Here is a 13,060-nt window from a genome sequence, read left to right on the forward strand (position 1 = left end):
GTCCCTCCATCAAAGTATGATTAGAAGAAATGATTTTAAATTGTGTACCCTTTAAAGCTCTTGGAGGAAGTTCATAACAAAACCTGTGCCAGTTCTCAGGAGGGATTAAAGTTGATTCCCTATTAGGTAGGTCTTTCAACACGATGAATTTTTTGGGTCCTCTCACTGAAGCAAAAACAATGTCTGAGTATCTCAGTTAGACAATGTGCTGAAGCTAAACTTCACTTTCTCCATTTGTTGGAGGAGGCACACCCCCTGAATCTCTGGGAGGAAAAGCCTTTTGAACTATTTTGTTTCTGTTGGTACAACTCCCTTCCTGTGGCTATTCATAACTATGAATATAATAACTCTTAAAAAAATACCAGACTGAAGAAACAGCCGTTGGAAATTGCCTTCATTTCCCCCCCCTAAAGTACTCATTATTTTAATCATCTTTGACAATAAATCTTCTTGTCAGGTATCTTTCAATATTGCAGAGAAGTTTTACAGTGCAGCACAGGCTCCAGTGTCTCTTCTGCAGTAGGTGTGTATCACATACACAGTGGAGACAAGCTGTGGCTGCTGTTCTGCTAACTACAGATCATCTTGCCCTTATTGTCTAAAATCACGCAGTGAACTTTGGCAAAGTCTACTAATTAATTAATTTTAACAGTTAAACGTGAGCTTTACAGCCTTTTTCATGTTTCCCAGCCACTTGTCAGTTCTTGGCCTCATGTACTTTGGAAATGTTTTATGAAACTCTGAATGAAGGAGATTTCTTTTTTTTTCCAAAGCAGATTTAACAAACTTTTGGTTGTGCCTCATTTATAAATCACACTTCAGTGAATAGGTTAAGGGTAATTACTGTGGTGGTAGCAAGCATGAGATTCTTAACAGGTTCAAAGTGATAGGATTGTGTTTCTTGGGGGATTGTTTTATTTGCTTGTTTGGGTTTTATTAAAACAAAACAAAGAACTACAACTACTCTCAAACACTCGGGATCAGAGGTTTAAACTTGTTGCAGCTGAATGCAACTTGAATGCACTGCTTGTAACCCAGCATTTTCCAGCTGCTGCAGATAGACACTTCTAAGAATAGTGTAGTGTTTTAAATCCTACCCAGCCAACTGTGTGGGGAATTTTTAGCAGGGCTCTGAGAACCAGCTTTAGTTGTATAGTTTGGTTGCGTTTCATTAAGTGAAACCAAATATCCCATAAGCAGGGCCAAGGGCTGTGGAATGTAGCAAACCCCACATGGGTACTGTGCTGTCCATACTAAGATAAACTGTATGACATATTCTTCTGATTCTTCTTTTCTGGTGATGTTGGAGAACACAAAAAGAACAGTAGTGGTGTTTGGGTCTAATAGGCCTCAGCAGGACTGCAGAACCAAATTAAGGCCTTGCAGATGTTTTTTGTGAATGCTTAGTATCAGGTATGATTTCTCTGAGCACAAGGGTTGCTGGTGGAAGCCTTGAAAATATGGATGATCTGGTCTGGGAGACAGAGCTTAAGTAAGAATTCCTTAGGTGAAAACCATTCTTCTGCAGCTGGAGCTGCAGGGGGTGCAGGGACAAGACTGGAGGCAGCGAAGCCATTCAGCTGGTTCCCCTAATGACCAGCCTCTTGTTGGCAGACTGAAGAATGGGAGCTTGTGTAGGTTACATCAGTTGATTCCTATCTCCTGAGTGCTCACCCTGCTCCCAGTGAAGCTGCCTGACCAGCCTGTGCCTGTAGCAAGGTCTACCCTGTGCACTGCAGCTCAGGTGTTCTGCAAGATGGGATGGACCTTATCTGATAGCTCTCAGCAGAACTAAGTGAAATGAATGACTGCTTCCTCCACCCACACTTCCAGTCACATTTTCCAGCCACTTTCCTTCCTGTGCCTACTCTGTGAACCAGTTGAATTTGCTACTCTTTCAGGAAAACAATTAACCCCTCCCTCTACAATCAAATCTACCCCCCCAGATATGTGAGTGTCTGCTATGACAGTGAGATGAACAGGCTCAGTGGGAAAGAGATGGAGGAAATGTGACTCTTCTAGCAGGATTGAACACCTCAAGTATTGTGTTCAGTTTTGGGCACCTCAATACAAGAGAGATCTGGAGGTGCTGGAGCCAGTGCAGAGGAGGGCAAGGAAGCTGGGGAAGGGCCTGAAGAATAAATCTGATGAATAGTGACTGAAGGAGCTGTGGCTGCTTAGTTTCAAAAAGAGGAGGCTGAGGGGAGACCTCATGACACTCTACAACTACCTGAAAGGATGTTGTGCAGAGGCTGATGCTGGTCTCTTCTCACAGGTAATTAATGATAGAACAAGAAAGAATGGCCTCAAGCTATGACTGGATAGGTTTAGACTGGACATTAAGAAGAATTTTTTCCCATCAAGAGTGGTCAGGCATTGGAATGTGCTGCCCAGGGAGGTGGTGGAGTCACCAACCCTGGATGTGTTTAAAGGTGGTTTGGATGTGGTGCTTGGGGATATGGTTTAGGGGTGACCCTTGTAGAGTCGGGTTCTGGGTTGGACTTGATGATCCTGAGGGTCTTTTCCAACCTGAGTGTTTCTGTGCTTCTGTGAGTTACTATGTGAACTCAGCCATCTTGCAGGCCTCAGGTTTACCTTCCTGCAGTGGTCCGGGGAGCACTAGAGAGACCTTCTGCTGATGCGTATAACAAACACGTACACCGAGCTGTTTATCTGATACTTGACACTGCCATGACAACACCATGACCTCAGACTCTGGCAATCCTTCCTGTGCTTCCACATAGTCAGTATTCTGCACTGGGGGTGGATTAGAAAATATCCCACGTACAATTTTGCTTTGCGTAAGCCTCTCCAAGCCTTAATGGAAAAAAATACATGATAGGATTATGCAAAACTTTATTGTTAGGAGACCTGATAAGATTGTTTGTGGTAGATAACACCTTGCAAACACAGGCCTATTTTCCTCAGTGAAGAAGACCTTGGGGGTTTTTTTGTTTGTTTGGTTGGGTTTGGTTTTTTTTTTCTTTATTAGGAGTTTGCTGTTTGGAAGCAGTAGCTGAGAAAAACCTCTCCACTTGTCAGTCGTTCACGCCGTTAATTTCAGCTGTCCCCTGTTTGTTTTCAGTGCCGGGTAGGTCATCTGAATAACAGGGGGGACTTCAACTGAAGGGCTGAAGCCTGCTGAGTGGAGTGCCAAGCAATGCAGTGCAAGCAGCTGAAGCTGAACAGTCATCTGGATGCCTGTGAGAGTATGTCACCAACTTGTATTTTAAAACAGATTCAGCTATTTCACTCCTGCCTCTCATAGCACTGTATATTTACATAACCCCTTTACCTTAATGTGGTGATTATTAACTAGGAGCAAAAAACCCCATGCTATAATATGGCTTCCTTTATTGTTCTTTTAAGATTTGATTTGATTGTCAGGATTTCAGACTTGTTTCATAGTTATATTTCCTTAGCAGAAAGGCAATATTATCTTCCTTCTTTTCACCTGAATCTGAAGTGGGTCCTATGAATGATATTATCCTGTTTGCTTTGCATTCACTTAGGGAGAAGTTTGAACTGATGTAATGGCTGGGGCACTAAGAAGAGCTGTCCTGCTTCTCCCTGTCCTGGACATGTGTTTTCCACATCTTCCTTGGCTGTCTGCTCACTAAGTCCACTTGCTAAGATGTCAGAAAGCTAACCAAGCAAAGAGGTGACTATTGCTGAGCTAATGAGTCAAACCACTACCCAGAGAGGATGAGAGTCAAAATGTGTTAGAGGACAGAGGGTGGAACCGTGACTGCTGGAAAATCCAAAGAAGGGAGAAAGAGCAGGGGAAGAGAAGGGAGGAATAGGAAGGGAGGGAGGTGGTGGTAAGCTGTTACATAAACTAAATCATGAAATGCACCTTTGCAGACTATTTAATACAATGTGGGGAAACTTTTTTCTTCTGCCTGAAGGCTTAATAGGCCTTGTAAATGCTGTTGGCAGATCAAAGGTTAATAGCTCATTACCATAGATAAGGCAAAAATCTGGCTGCAAGTTGTCTGAAAGAATAGTTTGGTAATTAAAAATAAAGTTCTGTTCTTGCCATATCTTCTCAGATGTGAAGAAGGCCTTTCCCCAGAGACATCAGGAAAGCCAATTTGCAGCTCCTGGTACTGCTTAGTTAGATGTAATTTCTGAGGATGTCTTGGAAAATCTCTCTTTGGCCTAGCAAGCAGGATCCTTGGTTGGGTGGGAGATCCATCATGGTCTTTATTGACTTCTGAGTGTCCAAACACACCTGGAGACTGACAGCCTGGAAAGGCTGAAGCTGGATACTATTTTAACTACCTGTTTTATCAGACCAATTTGAAAGTATGACCATTGCATTCAGCATGTAGGTGTAATGACTTTTTGAGAAAGGTTTTGATGCCTACTGTTGATCTGGGAAAGGGGCTTGTCAGGCAGCTCTGCATTTCACAAACTGTTATAATGGCTTGCTGTGAAAGGGGATCTGGCTATATTTCAGACTTGCAGCTGATGTAGTCAGAAGCCTTAAAGAAGCTGGTTCTTGGGGTCTGGAGCAGAAACTTCATCCATATTTCTTGCTTATAATCTTCACTGGATTGGACACAATTTATTTTGATGTTTGAAGGAAAAGTCAGGTGTGCTTCAGTTATTCAAGGGAACTGCAAGCATCCTTTAATTTAGTTGGTCTGTTCTCTTATTTTGCCTAATGCACCTCAGGACAGCAATCAAAAACGATTATCTCAAGGCTGCTGAGTGCTTGTATGACAGCTTTTATAGTCTCAGTTTTCAGTGGACTGCCAGCAATGGCAGAAGAAATGAGGAATGAGTAGCACACAGGGTAAGCTGTCCTCTTAACGAAGGAACAGCACCACTTCAGGGTAAGTATCAACATCTTTTCACATAGTTTACACTTCAAACACCAGTAAAAGTTGTTAGTGAATTATACATGTAGATTCCCTCCCTCCCCCCTTTCTGCTTACAATCAAGAATGCTCTTTGTTTAAATACCATTTCTTCAGCTGCATGAAGTATATGCTAATATAGGTAGGGTCATGTTAATACTTGATTCTCTTTAGAAACAGCCACTTGTGTTAGCATTGCTGTTGTGTTGTAGCTCAGAAATGGAAGAATGAACATTGCATAGATCAAACAAATCCCACAACACTGATTTACATCTTCAGCTGGCAGAGTAAGGCACTCCTGGGGATCTAGAGATCTATCTGAAGGAAATGAGGGCTTAATGACAGCTGAAGGTTCGTAGCTCTCTTTAGTCCCAAGAAATGCCCTCCATCAACAGAGTATTCTGAAGTGATGATTTTTTGCCAGTTTGAGTGCATGTAATTTATTTCATGGTTGCCAGTTGCATTTCCTATGTGTTGGTCATATCTAGAGACCTTCATGCCTTTCACTCATATAGGTATATTTCTTGTAGTATCTCCCAGCCTGTGCTTTGAGGGATACCTGTTCTTGACAGAGGCAGCAAGTAGCTTTTGTAGTAATCATTCAGCTTGGCTTCAGAGACCTTCAGAAACTAAGTCCCCTTATTGGGAGAGCTGATTGCTGCCTTTCTGAAGCTAATGGAAACAATTTTTTAAGATATGTGAGTAAATTCTTAAGAAGTGCAATACAGATCAGAAAAGGCACAACTGCTACACACTGACCAGAGTTCTTGGTTACACTTAGCTTAGTTTGGTTATGTTCAAATAATGACAGTGGGAGGTGAAAAACAGGTGTGTTGGGCATTTTCAGAGTTGTGTGAGTGTCCTGTGCTTGCACCAGCTGGGTTGTCCAAATCTGATCTAATATTGCCAGCTGTGTGCTACAATATGCAATTTAGCCATTAGAATTGACAGTGCTCAGAGTGGAATAGTTTAGTGGCTTCTGTTAAGGGTGCTGAAAGCAACTCCACTTCCCAGCCCTTATTCTTTTAATTGCAGCCTTTAGTCTTCATCACCTTACCGTTATGACTGCTTCAGCAGACCTGACAGCAACACCTGCCAGCTTCCACCAAACTGATAGTGTCTGCTTGCCACACATCCTTGTGTGAGCCTCAGCCTCTTCCACTGCCTCCTCCTACTTTTGCTAGGTATTATCCTAATCCTCAGTCTTTCTCCTACCCTGTATTAATCCTATAAACCCTGAGCAAATCTGTCTACCTCTGCCAGTGTTTGGTGGGGTAGGTCTGAGGTGGACAGCTCTGTGTGGACAGTCTGCAGTCAAAACCGATCACAGTTTGAATCCCCCGGTTTAATTGTCTCTAACCTAAGCAATTACGAAACACTCAAAGCAGTTTCAGTGCTCATAGGACATTCTGAATGGCCCCTTAATTGTGTATAATGCTTGCTCTGTAGGACTGTCTTTCAGCCAGTGAAATTTAAATGCCAGTTGTGGAAACAACAAGGAAACTTTGAAAAGATCATGAGCATGACTGAAGCAATTGGAATTTTATTCTGGTTACGAAGAGGAATGTGAATCAGGCAAAGGTCTTGGCTCTTCATTCTTGTTTCACAGAATCACCAAGGTTGGAAGAGACCTCAAATATCACCAAGTCCAACCCATCACCACAGACCTCATGACTAAACCATGGCACCAAATGCCACATCCAATCCCCTCTTGAACACCTCCAGGGACGGTGACTACACCACCTCCCTGGGCAGCACATTCCAATGACGAACAACTCTCTTAGTGAAGAACTTTCTCCTCACGTTGAGCCTAAACCTCCCCTGGTAGAGCTTGAGACTGTAATTTTCTCTGCTAGAAAATTATTTTAAACTCTTTCATGAATTTTTCCTTGGAAGTGCTGCTTCACTTTGTGGTTTTCTGATTCCTGTGCTAAAGCTCTCAGGAGACTGAGAGAGTTGGGGTTGTTCAGTCTGGGAGAACAAAAGCTCCAAGGAGACCTTATTGTGGTGTTCCAGTGTCTGAAGGGGGCTACAAGAAAGCTGGGGAGGGACTTGTTAGGGTGTCAGGGAGTGACAGGAAAAATGGAAAAAACCAGAAATGGGTAGATTCAGATTAGATGTTAGGAAGAAGTTTTTCACCATGACAGTGGTGAGAGAGTGGAACAGGAAGGTGGAATAAACCTCATCCCTGGAGGTTTTTAAGGCCAGGCTGGATGTTGCTCTTAGCAGCTTGACGTAGTGTGAGGTGTCCCTGCCCATGGCAGGGGGGTTGGAACTAGATGATCCTTGAGGTCCCTTCCAACCTTAACAATTCTATGGTTCTGTGATTCTACAGCTGTCAGAAATATTTGGTATAAAAGGCAAATATCCTGGAGACTGCCACAGATCCTCTTGTGCTAAACCCATGTTTTTGGATCCACTTTCTGTTCTGTTCTCTTCAGACATATGCTGCTATCTGCAGCACATGAATGAATCCTACAATTATTAGATTCTACACTCTATTATCCAGGGTTATCTTTGTAGGGGGGTTTGCTTGCTTTGTTGTTGCTGGTTTGGGTTTGTTTCTTGGTTTAATTTAGTTTTCCCCTAATTTACTTACTTGACATTTTGAAGGATTAGGCAATGAACTTTTTTTTCCTGATTTACAGGAGCATTCCTGGGTAGCAAGAATGGTGACTAATTTACAGTTACCTGTGGAGAGGCTGCTGCTGGTCTCTCCTTACAGGTCATTAGTGACAGAACAAGAGAGAAGAGCTTCAAGCTGCGACTGGGTAGGTTTAGACTGGACATTAGGAAGAATTTTTTCCCAGCAAGAGTGATCAGGCATTGGAATGGGCTGCCCAGGGAGGTGGTGGAGTCACCAACCCTGGATGTGTTTAAAGGTGGTTTGGATGTGGTGCTTGGGGCTATGGTTTAGGGATGAACCTTGCAGAGTAGGGTTGTGGGTTGGACTTGATGATCCTGAGGGTCTTTTCCAACCTGAATGTTTCTATGTGATTCAATTATCTGGATACCCTCAGTTTCAGACATGAGAGTGGGATAAGATTTAGTTTAATTCTTGTACATCTATGAGTATTCAATTATTTTGCCACTCAATAATTCCAAATAATTGGATCCTTCTGAGTGATGAAAAGGTTTACAATTCATGAATTATCTGTAGGATGAATCAGTAGTCTGCCTGGGTTAATCCTCAGCACTTTAGGAGTTGACAGAGGGTCTCTGATGGCATCTGCCTCCAGTATGCTTAATTCCAAAACAGTTAGGTTTGCCTAATCAGGCTTTTTGGGGTTGTTTTTCCTTTCAAACTCTGGTTTGCAAGGCTCCAATCAGTAATGAAGCATTATGTAGGAACAGCTGAAGATCTCTCTTTTCCTTTGGGCTTTTCATATTGTGAAGAATCCTAATTAGCTTCTTTCTTTCTTTTTCTTTCTTTCTTTCTCTTTCTTTCTCTTTCTTTCTCTTTCTTTCTCTTTCTTTCTCTTTCTTTCTCTTTCTTTCTCTTTCTTTCTCTTTCTTTCTCTTTCTTTCTCTTTCTTTCTCTTTCTTTTTCTTTCTCTTTCTCTTTCTTTCTCTTTCTTTCTCTTTCTCTTTCTTTCTCTTTCTTTCTCTTTCTTTCTCTTTTTCTTTCTTTCTTTCTTTCTTTCTTTTTTTCTTTCTTTCTGTCTTTTTCTTTCTTTCTGTCTTTTTCTTTCTTTCTGTCTTTCTTTCTGTCTTTCTGTCTTTCTTTCTGTCTTTCTGTCTTTCTTTCTTTTTCTGTCTTTCTTGTCTTTCTTTTCCCTCACTCTGGCAATAATGCCTACACATTGCAGTGGCCCTCTGCACTTTAGAAATGACAGACTGCTCCATATGTGTTTGGTAGGAAGTTCTAACAAATGATGCTACTCTTTGAATGAACTGCTGTGCTATTTGAAGACAGCAATACCTGCTTCCACAAAGTCATAAAGCTTTGGCTGTGATTTCTCTCCTTTGCAGCTGTCATTTTCTCTTGAAGGGAGAGGAATGATTTTTTTATTCTTAGCCATTCTTCAGCACAATAAGTAGAATTGTGGTCTTCAGTGGAAGTTATTAATTTCATCTGTAGCATATACTGCAGTTTTGAATTCCTGAGGGAAATGTGCATTGTTATTAAAAGAGGTATGAGCCAGGTGATTTTTGGCTTGCCAGTCTAACATCTTTAGTTCCAGGCAAAGTGTTGGGCAGTCTGATCTAATAATGCATTAAAGGAAAGTGATATAGTGAATGCCAATACACAGGAAACAAATTATCTCACTCTTTGGTGTTGCTTCCCAGAAAGGTAATAAATATTTTCATTGACACCTTCACTAGAAACCAAATTTACATAAAGCCTTCTCAGAGACTGTGAAAGTGAAGAAATAAAGCTGACAGTTCACTGGTGTGGGGTGATCTGGAACACTTACAGACCATGAGCCCATAGTGGATTTCAATATTGTTAAAAGCAGGGTCATGTGTTTAGGAAGGATCAAATTCTTCAAGTTAAGCTCACAGTCTGTTCTCTTGAGAAGACTTTATGTAAGGGCAACAGAGAAGGGCAACAAGGCTGGTGAGAGGCCTTGAGCACAAGCCCTATGAGGAGAGGCTGAGGGAGCTGGAATTGTTTAGCCTGGAGAAGAGAAGGCTCAGGGGTGACCTCACTGCCCTCTACAACTACCTGAAAGGTGGTTGTAGACAGGAAGGGGTTGGTCTATTCTCCCAGGCAACCAGCACCAGAACAAGGGGACACAGTCTCAAGCTGTGCCAGGGGAGGTTTAGACTCGAGGTGAGGAAAAAGTTCTTCACTGAGCGAGTCATTCGCCATTGGAATGTGCTGCCCAGGGAGGTGGTGGAGTCACCGTCCCTGGAGGTGTTCAAGGGGAGATTGGACGTGGCACTTGGTGCCATGGTCTAGTTGTGAGGTCTGTTGGGACAGGTTGGACTTGATGATCCTTGAGGTCTCTTCCAACCTTAGTTACACTGTGATACAGTGATACTGTAAATCTGGTTTCTAGTGAAGGTATCAGTGAAACTGGATTTGCTCTGATTTTTTTTTTTTTCTTTTTGTGGTCTTGGGAATGAAAATATAAGGACTGTGTCTTTTCAGTGTCCTGTTGCAGGAGAAGAGAACTGAAACAGCTGCTTGATTCTTGCTGAAAAATCTGGGAGTCACAAGCAAGTGCTCACTGAAGTATGAGCTGCCTTCTGTTGCAATGTGCCTTAGTGCTCTCCATAACTTTCTTTTCAGAAATTATTTTGAATGGCATGGACCCCACAGCAGGCTAATATACTGTAAGCAAATCATTAGCAAATGTGATTTGCCCTTGAACAGTCTCCTCTAGTAATCATTTTGTACCATTACCATTCTTTTTCAGCAAGCTGACTCGCTGAAAGTAACTTGCTCCTGTTGATTTGCCAAGGGAAGTTCCTGTCATGTGGTTTAGTACCCCTTTAAAAATGCCTCTGTGTGGCTTGGCTGACTTTTCAATTCTTTGCATGCTGAGACTGAGTATACCTTGCTGACTGTCTTCACAGCGGGCCACAGTTCACATCTCATCTTAGTGCTCTTTCTAAATCAGCAGCCAGACTGATGTTATGCATTAGCAGATTACAGCGCTTGGTCTGGTGATGAGAAGTGGCTCTTTTTCACCCTGGGGGACTGGAGGCTGAGCCAGGGGCTGCCATCAAATTTTTCCATAGTCACAGATTGTGCAGGAGTCCCTGGCTGGTTTTGATATACAGCAGAAACTGCAACTAGTAAGCAGAGCTTCTGGTAAATCCTGTGTCCCCTTGCATTCAGGCTCCCCTTGGAAGTCAGCCTGATGGTATGAAGATGAACTACCTGGGAGGCATCATAGTTCTCCCACTTGGCAGAAGCACCATTTCTGTGTTATTGCAGCAGTGTCACTGCCTCATCATTGTGACAAGGATGCTTGCTGCAGCAGGCACAACTCCTCTTTCAAAATGCCTTGTTTGTGTGACAGGCTCAGTACACTGGGACAGGCTTCTGAGAAGGCTCCATAAGCTCTTGTAATGCTTACAGGCAGGTTTCTGGTGAGCCAGGACAGTGAGCTCCAAACAGAAGAGCTGTAGAAACTCTGCCTCAGCAGGGCAGGTGTACTTCCGTGTGCAGCAGACATGTTTGTGCAAGAGGGGCTCTTTTGTTTGCAGAGGGGCTCTTTTGAAAGGAAAACTGTGACTTGTCAATAACTGTGCTTCCAGTTGACAATGAATTCCTTCTGCCTTGATAAGTGGTAGTTGGTGAAATTTTATGGGGTATATACAACATGAGTCACCCTATTGAAAAGAACATATAATTACTTCTTTTTAGCTGCCTGCACATAGTAGCCAAGTATGGGTCTCTGAATGTGCAGATTCAGACATTCCTCTTATGTATCTCTATAGTTCTGGGTCAGGGCAATCCCAGGCATTGATATAGGCTGGGCAGTGACTGCCTTGAGGGCAGCCCTAAAGAAAAGGACATGGGGGTGCTGGTGGATGGGAATCTTAATATGAGCTGCCAGTGTACACTGATAGCCCAGAAAGCCAAACAGATCTTGGGGTGCATCAAGAGAAGTGTGGTCAGCAGGTCAAGTGAGATGATTCTCCCCCTCTACTCCATTCTGGTGAGACCTCACCTGGAGTAGTGTGTCCTGTTCTGGAGTCCTTATCATAAGAAAGATCTGGAGGTGCTGGAAGGTGTCCAGAGAAGGGCCATGAGGATGATCAGAGGGCTGGAGCTCCTCTTCAACTGAGAGAGTTGGGTTGTTCAGTCTGGAGAAGAGAAGGCTCCAAGGAGACCTTGTTGTGGCCTTCCAGTGTCTGAAGGGGGCTACAAGAAAGCTGGGGAGGGATTTTTTTGGGTGTCAGGTAGTGATAAGACTGGGGGGATTGGATGCAAGCTTGAGGGGGGTTGATTTAGAGTAGACCTTAGGAAGAAGCTCTTCCCCATGAGGGTGGTGAGACAGTGGAACAGGTCAACAGGACAGGGGAACTTGAGGTGGTGGAAGCCTCATCCCTGGAGGTTTTTAAGGCCAAGCTGGATGTGGCTCTGAGCAACCTGATGTAGTGTGAGGTGTCCCTGCCCATGGCAAGGAAGTTGGAACTAGATGATCCATGAGGTCCCTTCCAGCCCTGACAATTCTGTGATTCTGTGCTAACTCCTCTTTGATTTGTAGAACTGACCACCAACGGAACACAGTCTGTGTGGAGTGTGCTGTGGTCCAGTCACTCTAGGTGTTTTACAAACACTTGGGCAGGTGATGATAACAATGGCAAGCTTATTGACTAAGAACAGAAATCCCAAAGTCTTGGCTTTGAAGCTGTGAAGCTTTGTATGTGCTACCTGCTCTGATAACATTAGAGACCACCTCTATACTGGGCAAAGTGCACTGTTAGAAACCACAACCTTCCTAACCCTTGACTTTAAATGTAGCTACACCACTCATTTTTAAACTCAGCTGCCTGTATTTATCACAGTATCACCAAGGTTGGAAGAGACCTCAGGGATCATCGAGTCCAACCTGTCTCCACAGACCTCATGACTAGACCATGGCATCAAGTGCCACGTCCAATTTCCTCTTGAACACCTCCAGGGATGGTGACTCCACCACCTCCCTGGGCAGCACATTCCAATGGCTAACGACTCTCTCAGGGAAGAACTTTCTCCTCATGTTGAGCCTAAACTTCCCCTGGTGCAGTTTGAGACTGTGTCCCCTTGTTCTGGTGCTGGTTGCCTGGGAGAAGAGACCAACCCCTTCCTGTATACAACCACCTTTCAGGTAGTTGTAGAGGGCAATGAGGTCACCCCTGAGCCTTCTCTTCTCCAGGCTAAGCAATCCCAGCTCCCTCAGCCTCTCCTCACAGGGCTGTGCTCAAGGCCTCTCCCCAGCTTTGTTGTCCTTCTCTGGACACGTTCAAGTGTCTCAATGTCCTTCTTAAACTGAGGGGCCCAGAACTGGACACAGGACTCAAGGTGTGGCCTAACCAGTGCAGAGTACAGGGGCACAATGACTTCCCTGCTCCTGCTGACCACACCATTCCCAATACAGGCCGGGATGCCATTGGCCTTCTTGGCCACCTGGGCACACTACTGGCTCGTGTTCAGGCAGCTGTCAATCAGTACCCCCAGGTCCCTCTCTGTTTGGGAGCTCTCCAGCCACTCTGACCCCAGCCTGTAGCTCTGCATGGGGTTTTTGTGGCCAA

The sequence above is a fragment of the Dryobates pubescens genome, chromosome 11, assembly GCF_014839835.1.
Source record: "Dryobates pubescens isolate bDryPub1 chromosome 11, bDryPub1.pri, whole genome shotgun sequence".
Taxonomy (NCBI): Eukaryota; Metazoa; Chordata; class Aves; order Piciformes; family Picidae; genus Dryobates; species Dryobates pubescens.